We start from the raw sequence: 18,637 nt of genomic DNA on the forward strand, positions 1-18,637 counted from the left end.
TTTCTTTGCAACGAGACGGTTCCATCTAGGGTAATAGGAGACAATGACACCCGAAGTGTGTTGCTTATGTCCAGTTTATTCCGTTGTTTTGTTTTGGTTGCTGTCAATGCAGAAAACCTCGCTTCACACAGATAGGTTGTCGGAAATGGCAATAGGGATTTAAGTGCTGTGGTGGCAATCTCAGGGTATTCCGCCATGACTTTAATCCAGAACACCGGCAGAGTTGTTGTCTCGAACGTAGTTTTAAGGCCGTCATTTGCAATCTCCAGCAGTTGTTCTTCTTCTTGCATAGACATGCTAGATTTGCCTGATTTGTTGGCAAATGGGTCGCAGATCCATTCCTTACCAGTTCGTGGGTCTTTTGTGGTTGGGAAGTAGCGCTCAAACTCTTTTAAAAGCAAAGACAGGTGCACCAACTGGGGGAATGAATGTTCAGGCTCAGTCTCGCCTAAAATCCCCGCCTCACTCCCCGCGCAGAGAAGCAGCAGCGAGAGGCGTCGCCAAAGCTCCCCGTCAGCGTGCAAAAGCCCCGGAGAGAGCAAGAGCAGGGACAGGAGCCTGCTGTGCAGAGAAGAAAAGCTGCAGCCGCTTACACGCTCTTACTTGCACGCTGTGGGCAGCTCTCCTGCTGCTGCCTCTCACTAGGGCAGGCTTGGGAGCTTATCTCCGCCCCGGGATAGAGCAAGTGGCGGGGGGGAGGAGGCTGCGGCTCCCCTCCGGGGCTGAGGTCTGTGGAGGAATGGCAGATGAAGATGTTGGACTGTATGGAACTTGCTGACCTGACCGGAAGGCTACGCGACCGGGGAGAGGAGAAGACGGAAGAGGAGTGGAAGAAATTTAGAATTTATTCTAAAAAATATTGTAGAATTGATATTTGAAGAGGATTATAAGCAATTGTGTAGGTTGTAGGTTAGGAAATAAGGGTGTAAAATTATATAGGTTAGATATGTAAGTCGGACAGTTGAATTTAAGGAAAAAATGTAATTATAAAAAAAAGATGAAAATTTGATTAGAACCTGCTAAGTTAGAGATGTAATGAACCGTTAGAAGGGATTCTCGTGGAGGTCTATTATTGAATTATGAAATTAGGATATTGGAATGCTGATTTTTATTTTTACTTTTATTGTTAATCATTTTTTTTCTCTTCCTTTTTTTCTTAAAGTTGGATGCAGGGGCGTACCCAGCACCCGGCAGGTTAGGGCTCCTGCCCCCCTCTAGAAGCAATAAAATAAAAATAAAATAAACACCCGACACGGCAGCTTGCCGACCAGCGCCCTGAAAAGCGGCTCCTGCCCCTCCCTCCCCGCCTGACTGTCGGGCAAGGCAGCGGCTCGAGTCGGAAGAAGCAGCCTCGGCAAAGCTGCTGTTCTCCCTTCGGCTCCTTCCCTATCTCGCAGCCCCAGCGGGGCTCCTTCCCTCCCAGCAAAGTGGCTTCCCCCCCCCCTCCCCACCCGGCAAGGCAGCGGCTGGAGTTGTGAGCAGCAGCCTCAGCAAAGCTGTTCCTCTCCCTCCCTGACTCGCTGTCAAACTGAAGGAGGTTTTCCTGCAAGCTCTTCCTTCCTTCTTCAACCCTCCTTTTTAGTTCACATTGGTCTTGCAAATTGTGAAAATTATTACTGTATGATAAATGGCCTCAAAAGTTTTGCTTTTTAAAATATCTTTTTTGCAGCAGCTCCTCCTGTGCCCAGCCCATTGCTGTTCGTTTGAGCTCAACAGCCACATAAAGAAGAAGCTGTGAGCTCAAATCCAATTCACACCCCAAGTAGATTTGCCTGGGGGCAGGGATTTAATTTGCATCTTGCAAATCCCTGACATTCTTTTGTTTCAAAGGAAGAACCTGTGTATTTCAGTTCTTCACCTCAAAGAAATGCAAGCCCCTCTCTTGAGCTGGTTTAGGTATCCAAAGCTTGCCAAATTATAGCAAACTGTTATTGTCCTTTCTTAAGTGCTCCTCTGGTTCCTGGTTTATGCTTTCTGGGCTGTAGCTCAGTATAGATCAACTGCCTTGCATTGCCCTAGGACGGTTCAGTTGCAGGCATGTCCAGGTAGAGTCAGAAACTCCGGAAAGCTGCTGCCAGTCAGTGTAGACAATACTAAACAAGATTGACCAATTGACTTAGTATAAAGCAACTATAAACAAGCAGCTAAGCAGTTTACATTAAATAATAGGATGAATGGTTGACTCAGTGGATCATGTACCTGTGAGTACCATATTTACAGTTTATCAGGTAGTAATTGACAGCATGTACACGGAACAAAACTGAAAGGCTATGTTGCTGAAGGTTGGGTCTATGAGAGCATACTTATTGCTATGGCAGCAAAGCACATTATTGGTGGGGCGGGGGAGTGACCAATATGATCCAGGGGTTGGAGCAATTCCCCTATGAGGAAATGTTACAAAACCTGGGGCATTATAACTTTTAGAAAAAAGGCAAGTAATTGGGGGTGGGAATGAGAGATTTTTATCCTTCTCATAATACTAGAACCAGGGAATATCCAATTAAGTGGATGTGAAATTCAATCTATTTCAGCATTTTAACTTTTTGTATGTTTTAAAGGGGGGGAATCAAGTTTTGTAAGAACAGAAGGCACCTCACCTATCAAGTCTTTGCTGGAGAGAAAATATGTCTGAAGATCTGCATATGACCTTCTCCACCTGCCCCCCCTTTCTTATTTATCTTCTTCCCAGGAGGGGTGAGGGGTTAAAATTAGGAGCTGGGTTTGATTTGATCACTGGCAGTTTATTAACCTTTAAATCCTACCTAAGATAAAATGAATCAGCCCTATAGATAGGTATAGATAGATCCCCAGCCAAGCTCTCCTGGGCAGCCCCATTGCCACTGCAGAGCACTCCTTCAGCTCACCAGGTCTCACCTGGTGAATGGGGCTTGGGCTAGAGGGTGGTTTGGCAGGGCACATACCAAACTTTCTGTGGGACGGCCGCCCCTGGAGCCCTTTCCAGTGACTGCCACAGAGAAGCCTGTTTGTATATTTCTTGGAGTATTTTAATCATAGGATCACAGAACTAGATGGTTGGAAGGGACCCCCGAGGGTCCTCTAGACCAACCCCCTCCAGTGCAGGAATCACAGCACAAGCATCTCTCCCAAAACAAGTTTGCTCTATCTTTCCTGTGAACAGCCCTTCAGATACAACAGAATCATTCACATAGTTGGAAGGGAACCACCAGGATCATCTAGTCCAACCCCCTGCAATGCAGGAATATTTTGCCCAACATGGGGCTAGAAACCACAACATTAAGAGTCTCATGCTTTACTGACTGAGGTTTGTTTATGTTTCCTGTTTTATTTTCCCAAGCAGAGATAATGTGTAAGAGTGGTGTCAGCTCCCTAAAAAAAGGTCAGTTTCACCTGGGCTCCGTAGCCCCGCCCACATTCCCACTTTGTGGCCCCTCCCCTCCCGTGTATTGGCCCCGCCCCTGAATGACCATGGCTTGCCCCCCCCTAGTTTTGATCCTGGGTACGCCCCTGGTTGGATGGTTGAAGAGGATATACGTTATAGGAGAATATTATTTCTTTTTTCTCTTGTTTATAAGTTGGAAAATCTCTAAAAATAATTTTAAATTTTTTTTTTAGCAAAGATATATGTAAAGCAAAGTTCTTTACATTCATTACATCAGTGTTTTCTTTCAGTATTAAGGTAATTACGCATCTTTCCACGATTGTGGCACTTTTCCTTTTACAAAAACATCATTCATAACCTTTACTAAGGTTGGAGACACTTGTTCTGCTAAATCCTTGTAAAATTTGGCCGAAAAGCCATCCGGCCCTGGAACCTTTCCAGATTTTAACCTTTTTATTGCATCTTGTAATTCTGATAACGTAAATGGAGCATTTAGTTGGCTGTTTTCTTCAGTTATTGTCATTGGCTTATGGTTTTTAAGATATTTTTTCCATCTCTCATTCTCCTCCCCTCTTTGATATATCTCTTTATAGAATTTATGAAATTCTTTTCTTATTTCGGGTTTTCAACCACTGTCCTACCTCTCATTTTATTTATAGTGTTTTGTTTTTGCTGTCTTTTTAATTGCCACGCAAGCAATTTACCACTTTTGTTAGCATACTCAAAGTTTCTTTGTTTCATCCATTTTGGTTTCCGTTCCACCTCTTGGTTTATTAACATTGAGAATTGAGTTTGTAACATTGCAATATTATGTCTTATTTGTGTATTCCCTGGCTTTGAAATCAATAATTTTCCATTTTCCATAAGGTGTTTCATTATTTCCTCTTTTTTCCTTTCTCTTTCTTTTTTATGCTGTTTTGTTGAATTAGAAACCCTCTCATTACCGCCTTCCCGGCGTCTCATACCATATTTAAATCAGTACCCTTATTTATATTTAATTCAAAATATTGGTTAATTGTCCTTTTGGCCTTTTCTACCATACTCTGATCATTAAATAGGCCTTCATTCATCTTCCATCTATAAGAGGATTGTTCCTCCTTTAATTCCAAATAAGTTGGATTGTGATCTGATAAGGTCCTCAGGTAGATTTCTGTTTTATTTACTTAGGTCAGGGAATGTTTGTATAACAACCTTACATATTTTGCTTCCTGATGTACTTGTTGGCACAGATACTTACTTTATCAACTCTTCTCTTGTTGTGAGAGCATCAGAATATTGACCAATAATGGCCAACTGAGCATGTGATGTGACATCAGTAGTTTCAAGAGAGATCGAAAAATATTTACAATTACTTATATTTACAATTACTTATGTCTTTCTTTAATTGCACGTTTGTGTTCAGTCTCATTATTCAGTCTTTTATGATATTTCTACTGAGTGGTAACTCAGATATTCTCTTAATAATTGCATCTTTATTCTGCATAGCGTGAAATAGAACTGGTGTACATCTTAGGAGAGTTTTAGAAATTCTCCCTCACTGAATGCTTTTCCATGCTGAGCTATGGAGTGAGCAATGCTCAAACTTGCAGATGTTGAATTTAAGGATGGAATTCGATTGGCTCTTATAAAGGTGTAGGTGCCTGGAAATGTATTCATTTCATCCACACTTTTTTTTCAAGAGCTGGGAATGATTAGCTTCAAAATGTCTATATTCCACGTTCTGCTTACTACCGTTTCAGTACATAAAATGCAGAATGATTGCCATTTTTTTCTATAATGCCATACATCTCGGTCCATATCTCTTAATCACGTGTTTAGCAGCCTCCCCCTTTTGAAGGGTAGCCCATACATAATGAGAAAATGTAGAACTTAGACTTCCAGTTGATCGCGGTGCCATAGAAGTTGGAGATTCTCTCAGCGGAGAGAGTCTCGGCGCTCTAAAGGAGGGGGATACTGTCCCAGTGAGACAGACCCCTACAAAAACTCCAAATTGTGCGTTTTGGAGGCAGACGCTTGGCGGATGTCAAGAGCGGGCTCTCCCCTCCCCCGGCAAGGCTACCTTTTGGAGCCCCTGAGAGCGGGGGGATCGGAGCTGCGACGCGGCAAGCACACACCGCTAGCTTTGGAGCGCAAAGCTGCCGGACTTCGTGGCGGAGGTGGCCAAATCTTCCAAAATTAGAGACCAAAGAGACCGAACCGTGAGTGAACTTAAGATTTAATTAAATTTACAATTCGGAACGCGGGAAGGACGTTAAAGAACTTGGAAGTCCGTCCTTCCCGACACAGAAAGCGATTGAAGTGGCAGCAGCCGATTGCGGAACTATTACAGCTAAGCCCATTCCCCTTTTAAAAAGGACAAACCCTGCCAAAAGGGCTAAGGCAGGAGAAATTCTTAAAACTTTACGCTCAGAGAGAGAATTTAAAAGACTCTTTTCCCACCGCGCTCGCTCCTGTGAGCGGAGACCCCAGGAAGACAGACAGGCATTGTGACGTCACAACGGGCTTCATTGTGCTGCTGAACTGTTGAACTCTGCTTCCTCTTAAAAGGCTTTGAAGTTACCTACAGCAGACTGAACTGAACTGAACTGTTAAAAAGCATCAAATTGACTGGGAAACTACCTAATTTGTGCCTTATAGGTTAAAAGAGACTTTGTAACTCCTAATCCAAGGCAGACCTTTTAACATCACAGTAATCCAAGTTTATGCACCAACTACCGGTGCTGAAGAAAGTGAAATTGACCAATTCTATGAAGACCTACAACACCTTCTAGAAATGACACCAAAGAAGGATGTTCTTCTCATTACAGGGGATTGGAATGCTAAAGTAGGGAATCAAGAGATAAAAGGAACAACTGGCAAGTTTGGCCTTGGAGTTCAAAATGAAGCAGGGCAAAGGCTAATAGAGTTCTGTCAAGAGAACAAGCTGGTAATCACAAACACTCTCTTCCAACAACACAAGAGAAGACTCTACACATGGATATCACCAAATGGGCAGCATCGAAATCAGATTGATTATATTCTCTGCAGCCAAAGATGGAGAAGCTCTATACAGTCAGCAAAAACAAGACCTGGAGCTGACTGTAACTCAGATCATCAGCTTCTTATAGCAAAATTCCAGCTTAAACTGAAGAAAGTAGGAAAAACCACTGGGCCAGTAAGATACAATCTGGATCAAATCCCTTATGAATACACAGTGGAAGTGAGGAACAGGTTTAAGGATTTAGATTTGGTGGACAGAGTGCCTGAAGAACTATGGATGGAGGCTCGTAACATTATACAGGAGGCAGCAACGAAAACCATCCCAAGGAAAAGGAAATGCAAGAAAGCAAAATGGCTATCCAACGAGGCCTTACAAATAGCGGAGGAGAGGAGGCAAGCAAAATGCAAGGGAGATAGGGAAAGATACAGGAAACTGAATGCAGATTTCCAAAAAACAGCAAGGAGAGACAAGAGGGTCTTCTTAAATGAGCAATGCAAAGAAATAGAGGAAAACAATAGAATGGGGAAAACCAGAGATCTGTTCAAGAAAATTGGAGATATGAAAGGAACATTTCGTACAAAGATTACCATAATCAAGGACAAAAGTGGTAAGGACCTAACAGAAGCAGAAGACATCAAGAAGAGGTGGCAAGAATACACAGAGGAATTATACCAGAAAGACAATGCTACCATTCAGTGGATTTGTAACTGGCTTACTGACCGAACCCAAAGGGTGCTCATCAATGGCTCCTCCTCATCCTGGAGAGTAGTGACTAGTGGGGTGCCACAGGGTTCTGTCTTGGGCCCAGTCTTGTTCAACATCTTTATCAATGACTTGGATGATGGGCTTGAGGGCATCCTGAGCAAGTTTGCAGATGACACCAAATTGGGAGGGGTGGCTAACACCCCAGAGGACAGGATCACACTTCAGAATGACCTTAACAGATTAGACAACTGGGCCAAAGCAAACAAGATGAATTTTAACAAGGAGAAATGTAAAGTACTACACTTGGGCAAAAAAAATGAAAGGCACAAATACAGGATGGGAGACACCTGGCTTGAGAGCAGTACATGTGAAAAGGATCTAGGAGTCTTGGTAGACCACAAACTTGACATGAGTCAGCAGTGTGATGCAGCAGCTAAAAAAGCCAATGCAATTCTGGGCTGCATCAATAGGAGTATAGCATCTAGATCAAGGGAAGTAATAGTACCACTGTATTCTGCTCTGGTCAGACCTCACCTGGAGTACTGTGTCCAGTTCTGGGCACCACAGTTCAAGAAGGATACTGATAAGCTGGAACGTGTCCAGAAGAGGGCAACCAAAATGGTCAAAGGCCTGGAAACGATGCCTTATGAGGAACGGCTTAGGGAGCTGGGTATGTTTAGCCTGGAGAAGAGAAGGTTAAGGGGTGATATGATAACCATGTTCAAATATATAAAAGGATGTCATATAGAGGAGGGAGAAAGGTTGTTTTCTGCTGCTCCAGAGAAGCGGACACGGAGCAACGGATTCAAACTACAAGAAAGAAAATTCCACCTAAACATTAGGAAGAACTTCCTGACAGTAAGAGCTGTTCGGCAGTGGAATTTGCTGCCAAGGAGTGTGGTGGAGTCTCCTTCTTTGGAGGTCTTTAAGCAGAGGCTTGACACCCATCTGTCAGGAATGCTTTGATGGTGTTTCCTGCTTGGCAGGGGGTTGGACTGGATGGCCCTTGTGGTCTCTTCCAACTCTATGATTCTATATGGAGGTCTCGTACACCCCAGGTAGTGTGGTTGCTGACCTTGAGCCAGACATCTTGGAGAGTGAAGTCAAATGGGCCTTAGAAAGCACTGCTAATAACAAGGCCAGTGGAAGTGATGATATTCCAGCTGAACTATTTAAAATCTTAAAAGATGATGCTGTTAAGGTGCTACACCCAATATGCCAGCAAGTTTGGAAAACTCAGCAATGGCCAGAGGATTGGAGAAGATCAGTCTACATCCCAATTCCAAAGAAGGGCAGTGCCAAAGAATGCTCCAACCTTGTTGTATATTGTCTCCCTGCTTATTTAACTTATATGCAGAATTCATCATGCGAAAGGCTGGACTAGATGAATCCCAAGCCGGAATTAAGATTGCCGGAAGAAATATCAACAACCTCAGATATGCAGATGACACAACCTTGATGGCAGAAAGTGAGGAGGAATTAAAGAACCTTTTAATGAGGGTGAAAGAGGAGAGCGCAAAATATGGTCTGAAGCTCAACATCAAAAAAACCAAGATCATGGCCACTGGTCCCATCACCTCCTGGCAAATAGAAGGGGAAGAAATGGAGGCAGTGAGAGATTTTACTTTCTTGGGCTCCTTGATCACTGCAGATGGTGACAGCAGTCACGAAATTAAAAGACGCCTGCTTCTTGGGAGAAAAGCAATGACAAACCTAGACAGCATCTTAAAAAGCAGAGACATCACCTTGCCGACAAAGGTCCGTATAGTTAAAGCTATGGTTTTCCCAGTAGTGATATATGGAAGTGAGAGCTGGACCATAAAGAAGGCTGATCGCCGAAGAATTGATGCTTTTGAATTATGGTGCTGGAGGAGACTCTTGAGAGTCCCATGGACTGCAAGAAGATCAAACCTATCCATTCTTAAGGAAATCAGCCCTGAGTGCTCCCTGGAAGGACAGATCGTGAAGCTGAGGCTCCAATACTTTGGCCACCTCATGAGAAGAGAAGAATCCTTGGAAAAGACCTTGATGCTGGGAAAGATGGAGGGCACAAGGAGAAGGGGACGACAGAGGACAAGATGGTTGGACAGTGTTCTCGAAGCTACGAACATGAGTTTGACCAAACTGCGGGAGGCAGCGGAAGACAGGAGTGCCTGGCGTGCTATGGTCCATGGGGTCACGAAGAGTCGGACACGACTAAACGACTAAACAACAACAACAACTCCTAATTGAAACCTTTAGCAACAGGGTATTGGGATTTTAGCAAGTTCCAGCCAGGACTGTAACAAAGAGTGACCTTGAAACAGCAGCTGTTATGGCTGGAACTGCAAGAAAACAATCTTTCAAATCAATAATAATCACTTGAAAGTCCCTAGGGAAAAGGTTGGGGTTGGGCATCCCAGTTTGCAACGAGCCCATTGGCTCTATAATCATATTAATCATCCTAAGGTCATGAAGGAGGCGCCACTTGCCTGAACTTTTTTTAAAAAATAAATAAATAACAAAAACAGGTGTATTAAAAGCGCTTTGGGAAGGTTGAATATGTCCTGCATCCAATTGTTCTTTAACCAATTTCTTTAGAATTATAACTTTTTCTTGCGTGAGTGGCCACTGTTCAACAGCAGATTTTGAGCAACTCATAATAAATTTTAATCATCAATCACCAATTTTGTTTGAAATTGAATAATAAAATCTCTCCCCCATAGGTTAACATGAATAGGGAGAATAACAGGCTTTAGGGCTGCGCGATTCCCACCAGGGGCTGTTACCGTGAGCCACTTGGAACTGCGACGCGCTGTCTGAGAACCTCCGACACCCCACACCGAAGGGGGCCAATCGGAAGACCAGTGAGTGGCAGCCGCCACAGAAATGTCTGCTCTGGAATCTAACACCCCCTCAAAGGACCTGTTATTTTACAAATATACACGGGTCGGCTTGGACTTCTTTATAGTCTGTTACAGCCAGAATGCTAGGATGTAAAGAGTGAGGGGGGGTCAGTAGACCCGAAACCTCCTGTCCCTCGCACAATGGACGGTCCCCCAGCCGGCAAGACATGGAATAATAATTAACTGCACAAAAGATTCACCCTGCTTCAGTGTCATGGGCATATTAGTTTCAAATTGAATTTGGATGATCCCCTCATAATCCGAATCCACCACCCCTGGAATTACAAAAATACCTTTCTTCCCCGCAGAAGACCGAGGAAGAACCAAGCCTACAGTCCCCTCTGGAAGGGGTCCTTTAATTTGTGATGGCATGAGAATAACAACTCCAGGGAAAGGGATGTATCGATCGTCCTGATTAATTAGATCGATCCCTGCACTACCTTTCGTGGCCGCTCTAGCATTTGAAACATCAGTGGTGGAAATGGCAGCATTTGTCCTGGGGCGTGCTGCCCGCCCGCTTTCTAGTTTCCCTGGTGGTGCCCTGAATAATCTTGCGGGTTTTTCACATTGCGACAATGTTTAGCCCAATGATATCCTTTACGACAAATGGGGCAAACCTTCCTAGGTCTTACCGCTTGCCCCATTTCGTTGTTGCCAAAAGCTTCCCCTTCCAGGAAGCGTACATTGAGCGCGATAATGACCGGGATGATTGCAATTGAAACAATTCCCTCTGCCCCCCTGCCTGTAACCTTCCTGCCTGTTGCCTCTACGTAAAGCAGCAGCTAAAACATCCATTTGAATCACATTGGTTCCAATGTCTGAACATGCTTTTAGCATGCCAGCAAGTTGGTAAGTTCTGCGCGCAATCACAGACTGTAACACTCTGCGGCAATCTGCATTAGCCTGCTCATAAGCCAATCTCCTAAGCAGCTCCCCACAGGCTCCCCACAGGCTCCCCACAGGCTTCAGGGTTATCCACTTGTCTCTGAATTGCTGTCACGGTCCGGTCGGCGGGCGTCAGGACCAGAGGCAAGATGATGGTGGTGTAGAAGCAGGAACAGGTGCAGGGCTGAGGGTCCAGCAGCAGGCAGTTGCAGGGTCTGGGAGCAAGGCAGAGGCAAAGGTCTGGGAGTCAAGGAGCAAGGCGTCTGCAAGGCAAAGGTCCAAGGAGCAAGGCGAAGGCTCAAGGAACAAGAAGCAAGGCGAAGGTCCAAGGGTCAAGGAGCAAGGCGAAGGTCCAAGGGTCGAGGGTCAAGGCGTCGGCAAGGCAAGGGTCCACGGAGCAAGGATCAAGACGTCAGCAAGGCAAGGGTCCACGGAGCAAGAATCAAGACGTCAGCAAGGCAAGGGTCCACGGAGCAAGAATCAAGACATCGGCAAGGCAAGGGTCCACGGAGCAAGGATCAAGGCGTCGGCAAGGCAAGGGTCCGAGGAGCAGGAGGCCAGATGCAACCAGGCAGGGAAAGCGTTGCTGTGGCAAAGAGCTGGAGGGAAATGCTGGGCTTTTATCCCTCTCAGCTCCTGCCACCAGGTGCAGTGAGGTATCAAGTGGCCTCACCTGAGTGACCACTCCTTGCCTCTCCAGCACAAGCTGAGGTCTTCACCTGTGTGGCCACTCCCTGCTTCTCCAGCACAAGCTGAGGCAGGCCCCAGTCCTGCAAAGCACTACAGGCCCCAGAGCCTGACTCCTGCCCATACTCCTGACAATTGCATCCTGCAACCTATCCACAAAATCAGAAAAAGACTCTGAAGCTCCTTGTTTAATACTAGAGAAGGACCTTAAGGGTTTTCCAGAGTCAGGAACCTTGCGCAGCGCTTTAAGCACACACATGGAAATAATGGGGTAGGCAGCAGGGGAGGGGGGTGCCCGCAGCCTGCTGGTCTAACGTGGCAAAATTCCCCACACCATATAACTGGTCTGGAATGTACTGCCCAGCTCCATTATTTCCTGCCACAATAGCTTCTCTTTGATATTCAGAATCCCACACAACATATTGAGCCGGAGTCGACAACATGCGAAAAAGGTCTTTCCAGTCTTGCGGTATCAAATCATAAGAATTACTAACACTTTCAAACAATCCCATTGTAAAGGTGGAATGCAGCCCTGTTTCCTTCAGACTCTTCCTAAGTTCCCTCATAATCCGGAAAGGCAGTGCCGTCCAATGATACTGCACCTCCCCCTGGGCATGTAAGCCCTGTGTGACCAGAAAAAGCAGCAAGCCCTTCTTCCAGTTCTTCTCTAGTCAGCATTCCCAATTCCTGCTCTTTTAAATCTAAGCCGAACAGCACCCCCCACCGTCCTTTCCTGGGACAGTGGAGAGGTGGCCGATAAACCAGAGGATTCGGAAGGCAATGGCGAAGCCAGAGCCTCCGGAACTGGGGTTGGGAGGTCTGTAGCAGCAGCCTCCACCGAGCGATGAGATACAGAAAGGGAGGTTGCCTTATTATCTTCCATAGAGACCCCTACCAACTCAATCCTTTCCCCTGAAGTGTTGTATTTAGCGTGTTTAGATGGGCTGTCTTGTCTACCATAAAATGTAATTTTTCCAGCCACTCTGGCTGTTCCAGCTCAGCAAAGGTGAGCTCTTTTTGCTGGCCAGGAAGGTTTTTACTTCTTCCAAACATGTGACAAAGTGTTTTAGCACCTCGCCTCTGGACAGCCACCGGACCTTGTTGTGGAGCAGGAGGTCGGAATATGTGCTTTCCACCTCATCCAATAGCAAACGAAACCTGCGGTGGTTTAAGCCCTTTGCCATTATCTTATTAACAATCTGAATGACCACATCCATCACTTTTGTGCATTCGGGGGAAATGTTTGAGCACACAATGCCTCTTGGTGCAGGATGCAATGAAATGACAGCGTTCTACCCAGCGCCTTCTGCAGTAGAGCCACAAAGCCCTTCTGTGCTCCTCTCATGCTCGGTGCCCCATCAGTAGCCACTGAGACCAGGGTGGTTGGTGTTTTTTTTTTTTAGCACTTAAAAAGTCCAGGATAGCCTTACAAATATCCTCACCCCTTGTTTGGTCTTTTAGTGGTATCAGCTCAATCAGTTCTTCCTGTGGACCAAAAGAGTTCACATATCGGCAGAACAGCGCTATTTGTTCAATATCACCTTTATCTTTGGACTCATCACAGGGGATGGAGTACGCCACAGCTTAATTAATGTCTTGAATTTGCTGTTTATGTTTTCTGCAATTTTTAGGGTTCTGTCTTTAACAGTCTTTGCAGAGAGAGGCATGTCTTTGATTTTCTGCACAATTTCATTCTTGTTTTTGAAGTCCATGTATAGATGTTCCGAAATCTTAATGAATGCTTCTTTTATATACTCTCCATCTGTGAACGGCTTCCCGTGCTTGACTATTTCCTGAGCGGCTACAAAACTAGCATATGTTGTGGAATTTGCAGACTTCACCCACTTCTTGAAATTATTTTTGCTCCTATCAACCTTCCTCGTAAGTTCTGCAACGGCTTTTCATCTCTCATCTCCATCTGGATATTTTTCAGCAAAGGCTGTGTGTTTATTCTGGAAATGTCTTGCAATATTCGACTTTGTTGTTTGCAAATTTCTCACCACATATTAAGCATACTGGTAAACCAGTCTTGTCAGTACAGAATGCAAATGATTCTGTCCATGTATCATTAAACACTCTGTTTTCTTCAGAAATTTTTCTTTTCTTGCCTTTATCCATGGCTGTTGGAGTTCTTGGGAAAGTCCAGAAATAAACGATAAATTGCAAGAACTCAGGCCAAAAGAAGATGATTTCAAAAAAATCTTCACAAGGTTTTATTGATTTGATGCGGAGTTTAAATGGGAATCAATCCCAATGTTGAAGGCAAGTAAGGATAAATTCCAGTAAACATCAGGACAAGGCCCTGTTTCGACTATTCTTCATCAGCTGGAATATTGAGAAAGTTAAAATAAATCTTAGAATAATTCTCCTTGTGATGAAAATTCATCCAACTCTCTAAACATAAAGTTATATCATATATAAAGGACAGAGACTATATTTAAATGAACATAACTGGTATATCTGAGTGACCGACCTTACATCAAACTTAGATTCTGTTTTCTAAATAAGGGGTTAAATTGCTTATAATATACAAAGAAAGCTTGTCTGTGCTTTAAATAATAAATCCTCTTAAAAAAATAATCCTTATTTCAGGAATACATGTAATTTTCTAAATACAAAGTTATATTACTTGTAATAAACAGAGGTAGCTTACCAAAGATTCACAGGTCAAAGTGTACCAAGTATGTTTGCCTTGTTAGCTCAAATTGTTTGCAGCACTTAAATGATAGAGGAAATGAGGTTATAACAAAATTAAAGAGACAGTATTACATCTATGCATACTGAAAAGTGTTAAGACAATTTAAAGGCATAGGGTCATAGTTGATTTCAATGTTGCTTCAAAATGCAGGAGTCAGGAAGCCTGGGGTTCAAGAGTCAGGTTACCAGGAGTCAGGAAGCCGAAGCACAGCTAGGTGGGTAGTGTGCTGCTGTGGCAAAGAGCCAGAGGGAAATGCAGGTCTTATATACTGCTCCCGCCCTTGCCACCAGGTGCTCCAAGTCTTCTGTCAAGCCTCACTTGTGCGGCTGCACCTTGCCCATCCAGGCCAAATTCAGGAAGGCCCCAGTCCTGTGAGGTCCTACAATCGTTTTGACTTCTTACAGTCAGTTGCCCGGGGTCACCCAGTGGGCTTCCTGCAGAGTGGTCTAACTCCTGCACCACACTGCCAGAAGGGGCAGCAAGAGAGAAAGACCTGGTCTCAGGAGCAGGGACCCTTCTGAGGGCTGTCGCTGGAGAAGCAAAGTTGGAGCTCACTCTCTATTTCTCTTTTTTTTTTACTGAAGTTTTAAAAGAAAAAGAAAGCAGAAGAGAAAGTAGAGGAAATGCTGATGAAGGACTTTTTAATTAACTCTAGACCCTTATTCCACACAACAAAAGGTGATCTCTCCCAGGCCTCCAACCCTGGGAGGTATGCGTAACTTTCCTGCTCAATCAAAACATATTTCTGTATTCCTGTTAAGCTGTTTGGGTGGGCGCCTGCAGAAAACCACTGCCACTACCATTTCTATTAAATACCAAACTTTATTTGTTGCCTTGGCTTTCAGCAAAAAGTGCCAACAGTTAAAATGACAATATTTCAGGTGAACATTTTCTTTACTTTTTTTATTCGGTTTTTAAAATAGACAAATAAAAACATAACAAACGCATACATTATATAATGCTATAGGACAAAAGCATTATATATAATATATATAATACTGCATGTTTTTCTTTGACTGTCTCATCATGGTGATGCTGCATAGAGGAGATGGTCGTATGTTAAATCAAAAAGATTCAATCTGCATCCTGTGTTTGATACAATTCAATATGATTCAGTCATGTCATAGCCTTTCTCATTTAAATGATACCTTTCCATATGGATTGAATCTATACTTGTTTTATTAATTGTGGTTTGGTGGACTTCCGTCTACCTCGTAACGGTTCATTTCATCTTACTAGATTTCCCCCCTGTATTTAATATTTTCTCATCTTCGTAGGAGGAAGCAATATATCCCTATTTACAGAGTTATTCCAAACACAACCAAATCTTAGAGGTGGAACCTTGTTTCCTTAAGTAGTTGCTGAAGCATTCTCAATCTTTTTTCATATGATCTATTGACTTATTATTGATTCTGTCATTTTTGCGAGTTCCAAGTAGATTCCCACCAATAAAAGTTTTTCGCCTTGTGCTGTAACTTCCACTGCAATTAGTCTTCCTCCTTCCTCCTTGAATATCAATTTATGTTCAAGTCTCTCTTTAGCATAATTCACGTAAATGCGCAGCAAAGCAATCTTATTGCAACAACGCCGCAATTTACAGGAAGGAAATAACAGAGCATTGTGTAGCAGATCATATTGATGCTGTCTCAGAGGACATTTCCCTTTTTCTTTCAGGGTCCAGTGTGCTTTGAAGATGTCGCTGTTTGTTTTATGGACAAAGAGTTGGTGGACTTGGTCCAGTGATGCCAACTTTTCAAAGTCTGATTGTTACTTAAACTTCTAAAACTTTCCAGAAAACTTCTAAAATGAAACTACAACCCTAGTTTTTGTTTCTGGTTTGGACTCCCTGGTATTTAACTAAAATAAACAAAACAAAAAGCTTTCCCCGAGGAAAAATCATCACTTCAAGGGAGGTGAGCCACTGTAACAGTGAACTACCCTCCCTCCCAACACACACCTGAAGAAGTGCAGAATGTCTGCAGTCTCAAAAGAGCCGTATGGGTAGGAGAACCTTCTCATTCCATGTTCCTGTTACCACTACAACATTACGTATGAACGGGAGCTGCTCAAAATACTTATGAGAAACCCAGAGGGGCACAGTTTTAACAGTGTTCCAGGAAAACTCAATAGGTCATGTTCAGTGTCTGGAGCCTGTTTCACCTCTGTTAACTGACTCACTGCTCTCTCAAATACATGCCTGAGTGTTCATAATAAGCAGTGGCAGAAGGACCTGTACCATGCAAGCCAAGTACAAAATAATGGATAAATTGCAAGAACTCAGGCCAAAAGAAGATGGATTTCAAATAAATCTTCACAAGGTTTTATTGATGTGATGCGGAGTTTAAATGGGAATCAATCCCAATGTTGAAGGCAAATAAAGGTAAATTCCAGTAAAAATCAGGACAAGGCCCTGTTTCGACTATTCTTCGTCAGCTGGAATATTGAGAAATTTGAAATGAATATTAGAATAATTCTCCTTATAATAAAAATTCATTCAGATCCTAAACATAAAGTTTTATCATCTGTAAAAGACAGAGACTATGTTTAAATGAACATAACAGGTATATCTGTGAGTAACTAACCTTACATCAAACTTTAGAAAACAGAATGTAACTTTGATGTAAGGTTAGTACCTCTCTCTGTTTCTCACAGTCTGGAACAGAACAGAACGTAAACTTCAGTTTATTTTGTGCAGAGAACAAGCGTAAGGTTTCTTAAATTGTGTTCAGACAATATATTAACTTAGTTCCTATACCTTCCTATAATTTCTTCACCCTTGTTCACAATTCAAACCAACCTCCTCCCAGTTTCCACTTAAAACTGCTAGGTTATCTGCTGTTCCTCTCAGATGCTAACTGTTTCTGACTCAGATTTGTTTTTTCTCGCACAACTAACCAACCCACAGACTCCCTCGTCTCAACTCAACCCCAACTGAACTTCAACTGAACTAACTCTTTAACTCCCCCCCCCCGGCTTCTTTTATAGCCTAACTGACTCCGCCCCCTGGGTTCCTATTGGTTAAACAATTAACTCTTTCACTCTCAGCACTAGCTGCATAGGGCTAACGCCACATACCCCCCCCCCCTAAGAAGTTTAGATCAGAAGGGATAACTGATCAAAGTTACTCGCCTGATCCAGTTTTCTGTAGGTACAGTAACTACACATTTTCTAAGTTTGATACCCCTAAACATTTGTTAACATCTCAATACATATTTCCTTTTTGTGTTTTCAAACATGTACATAACTTGTTACAGCTTATGATTTCATATAAATACATTTCAGGAATTTATTTACTGTCCATGTTTACCCTTCTCCTTCCGGTTGCCTGGGTAAGGCATCTGCAACAATGTTCAGGGATCCTTTTACACTTTTTATTGTAAAATAAAAGTCTTGCAGTAATAAGGCCCATCTCATTAACTTACTGTTGCTCTTCATCGACCTCAGCCATATCAAAGGTGAATGGTCAGTACATAAAACAAATGGTCAGCTCCAGATGTACGGTTTCAGTTTCTGGAGTGTCCACACGATCGCAAGGAATTCTTTTTCTTTTCTTTTTAAAATTTTAAACTTTATTGAAATTCAAATCAAAAACATACTATTAAATATATAAATCATAACCTAAATCAAACAAAAGAAATCAAATTTATCAAATAAAGCAATTCCTTTTAACTTTATATATACTCTCCTTGTAAACAGACTTCCACTTGTCATCATTCCGGGCTAAAAAAAAATCTCATACTTCCATACTACTTCCCTTTTCCTTTTTTAAAATAATTTACTCCTTAATTCTTCTTAAAACTCGTGTTCACTTTCCATTTTTATTGGGATCAATAGGGAATATTAGAAATAAATCCAAGTCTTCACAGAGGGGCATTGCCTTTTTATATAATCCCCAAACTTTTCCCAATTCTGATTCAGTTTCTGGTTACTGCATCCTCTAATTGAATTTGTTAATTTAGCCAATTCTTTTTTTATTTTTATTTTTTTTATTAAGGATTTTCTTGGTTTACAAAGGTAGTACAATGTCTCATATTTTTCCCATGTATCGTTTTTACACATTAATCTTGATTGTTGAGACGTTAGGAAGAAAGGGGGGAGGGTTGGGTGGGCTGGGGAGGTGGGTAGGGTGGGGTGTCGATGTTTCTCTTTTTTCCTGGTATGTGTAGAGGTTCAGTGTCAGCGTTGGTCGTGCAGGTTCTCTGTTGTTCGCTTGTGCTCCTTTGTTGGTGAGAGAGGTCGGGGGTTGGCGTAGGATGCGCTTGTTCATTTGTGTTTGGCTGTGATGGTCTTTGGTTTCATGTGTGAGTGGGGTGGGTGGGTGTTTTGGTTAGGGTGGCCATATTGATTTGTATGCTGATGGTAGGTTTTTGTCATTGCCTTGTTGGGCTGTGTAGGTGATGAAAGGGAACCATATTGGGGTGAAGGTGTCTTCTTCC

The 18,637-nt window shown here is 43.1% G+C and overlaps 1 pseudogene; it reads right to left on the reverse strand.

The window, feature by feature from the left end:
- Window positions 1-589: 589 nt before the first annotated feature.
- Window positions 590-12,687, reverse strand: LOC148685196 (endogenous retrovirus group K member 9 Gag polyprotein-like; annotated as a pseudogene).
- Between the last annotated feature and the right edge of the window lie 5,950 nt (window positions 12,688-18,637).

The sequence above is a fragment of the Zootoca vivipara genome, chromosome 7 (genome assembly GCF_965207765.1).
Source record: "Zootoca vivipara chromosome 7, rZooViv2.hap1.1, whole genome shotgun sequence".
In the NCBI taxonomy this organism is placed as follows: Eukaryota; Metazoa; Chordata; class Lepidosauria; order Squamata; family Lacertidae; genus Zootoca; species Zootoca vivipara.